The following is a 2,893-nucleotide window of genomic DNA, read 5'->3' as shown; positions in this document are numbered from 1 at the left end:
AAAGAAAAGGGGAACAATGTCTCTAAACTCTCCAGTGGGCAGATTCACAAAGACAAAGTCAGGTATCAGGAGGGAGGCACAGCTGTGAAATGTTAGCCATGGCACTGAGTAGCTGCAGGATGACCTCTGAACCTATAAAAGGCATCAGGGATGGGCAGCAACATCTACCATATTGCTTGAGATAATTAGTGGGTGATGGGGAATGGTCTTCTGGGTATATGTTGCAAATAGGGAAGCAATATAGGTGTGACAAGGAGAAGTGGAGGATTCTGGGAAAAGGAGGCACAGACAGTCACCGTGTAGGATGCCAGAGGAGTTAAGAGGTTTGGACCCTTTCTCCGGTAAGAGAAGACCATGTAGAAATACTCAGATTAGCAGTTATAGGTTAATAATTAAGTCAGAGCTAGCCAATAAGAAACCATAACAAATGGCCAACAGTTTCATAATTAATATAGTGTCCTGTGTGCTCCTTTGGGATCAGGCTGGTGGGAAGAATGCTGGTAAAAAGTGATGTCTTTTTTTTTTAACATAGAAACATTCTGTACATTCTATGCATTCCTAGTACTTACCAAAGTGTCTGGCTAACAGCATCTTTTAAATTTTGATTCATTTATTCCTGTGTATATGATAGGGGGGCATATCCAGAGGCACAAAAATGGAAGTCAGAGGATATATGGAGTTAATTGTTTTCTTTCATATTTATTCAGAGTCTAAGGATCCAACTCAGATGGTCAGGAGCTGTGTGGCAAGCATCTTTACCAGCCAAGAGGCCCCTGGTGATTGTCTTGAATAAATTGCTTTATCCTTTCACATTATGAATTAAGAGACGCCCATTATGTTTGGAGAGAAATTTCTTCTGAGAGCAATCGAAATTCAGATCTTATTTTGTACCTTTGAGAAGCAGCGTTGTATTTTCTTCTCTACTCTCCCTCACAACCTCAGTGGCCGTACATATTTTATATTCTCTCCATGTCTCAGCTGTGAGGGGAAGGAAGTGTGGCCTTGTGGTCAGAACAGCAGTTTGAGAATCCTGACATGCAAGCTCTCTCTTTAGTTCTGGGTGAGTGGGAAGCTACCAGACCCTCAAATCCTGCAGTGTTGGAAGAATAATCTTTATGATACACATTTTACTTCAGACTTATATACCTTTCATAATTTTCTTTTTATTATTTTGTAGGAGGCACAGACGTCCTTGTGTTCACTGATAAGCTCTTGGGGAACTAGCAATGTTAAACACACAGGTTGTTTCTTCAAAGGGAGGGAAGTATAACCTGCTTCCCCTCCCCCAGAAGGCTGGGAGCGGATGTGGTCAATAAGTTGCTGAACTTTATGCTATCTGTGTGGTTCAACCACACTGGATCCACTCCCTGACTTTTCCCTTGAGTTTGCTTATCTCAGCTAATCCACAGAACCCACTTTACGGAAGAGATCCCTTTACCCAAAGGGTTTTGATGTAGCCATGTCCTGAGCATTGTGGTGTACATGAGATCAGGTTAATATTGCCATGAAATTTTTTTCACCAAAAATTGTGCTATGCTTCAATATGCCTAAATAAACTACTCGGAGTCAGATTCTAAGTTTGAACTAATACCATCTACCGAAATGTGTTGAACCAAACTGCCTTGACTCTGACAGACACTTTTACTGCTTGTGGTGTTTGCAGAGACCACCCGAATTATTTCAATTACAATAAATAATTGTAATAATAACAATAAATACTAATATATCTAATACTTTATTAAATAATTTAAATAACATATAATAATGAAACAATAAATAATAATTGCTGGAGATTGAACTCAGTGCCTAACTTGTGCTATATCTTCCAGCTCCATAACTTTCTCTTTTAGAAAAATTCATCTAGCCCAGCTGTCGTGGCACATGCCTTTAATCCCAGCATTTGGGAAGCAGAGGCAGGTGGATCTCTGTGAGTTCAAAGTCACTCTGGTCTACAGAGTGAGTTTCAGGACAGCAAGAGCTGTTACATGAAGAAACCCTGTCTTGAGAAACCAAAACATTCATCTATTTATTTTGTGTGTATGTATGAGCATATGTATACTGTGATATATGTTTGGCAGTCAGAGGACAATTTGCTAAAATCCTTTCTCTACTTTCATTCTTTGGGTCCTGGAGATCAAACATAGGTCACTAGTCCTGGAAGCAAGCACCTTTTCTGGATGATCCAACTTGTTGGCCCTGTTTTATTCCCCCATAACTTTCTTTTTGTATTAAACATTATGTGGGAAAGCTATCTAAAGCACCTGACAGAGATAAGAGCCCAGAGAATGTTCCTAGGATCTCGTAATCTAATGTTCTTTTATGTTTCAACAAGACTTCTAGTTCCAGAGAAGCTGACTGGTCGATATTGTCTCCGTTTGCAGTCAGCAAACATGTTCACAGAGCATGGGGCTGGGGACTGGATTATGAACAAGAAACACTATTATTCTGGAGCAGTAGAGACCAGTTGCCCAAATGCTGTGGCATTAAACTGATCAGGAGGCATTAAATTATAAGAAAGCACAAAAATATTTTTGCATAGGGAATATAAGCCCCAAACCTCTAATGGAACTAATTGCCTAATTAAAACATTGCTCATGAATTACATGTAGATTAAATGGCTAACTAATAAATGCTTCTATAACCACAAGCTATGGCAGGCATGTAGCTCATGAACAACCACTGGGCTCCACCAGATCTGAGGACAGTTTCATGTAAGAAAAAGGAGGTGAAGCTTTGACTACTGAGAGAGGATTTCTGAAGTTTTGCGTGTAAGGGCGTGCACACTGAATGTCAGTAGCGAGTGAAGTGAGAGGGAAACGTGGGAAGGAGGCAGAGCTGGGGTTGGGGAGGGAAAATTGAAGCTGTATCTTCTGGAAACACCTAAATGGAAAGT

This window comes from Mesocricetus auratus, unplaced genomic scaffold (assembly GCF_017639785.1).
Source record: "Mesocricetus auratus isolate SY011 unplaced genomic scaffold, BCM_Maur_2.0 Super-Scaffold_100006, whole genome shotgun sequence".
Classification (NCBI taxonomy): domain Eukaryota; kingdom Metazoa; phylum Chordata; class Mammalia; order Rodentia; family Cricetidae; genus Mesocricetus; species Mesocricetus auratus.
The sequence above is the reverse complement of the archived record's forward strand: the minus strand, read 5'-3'. Positions refer to the sequence as shown.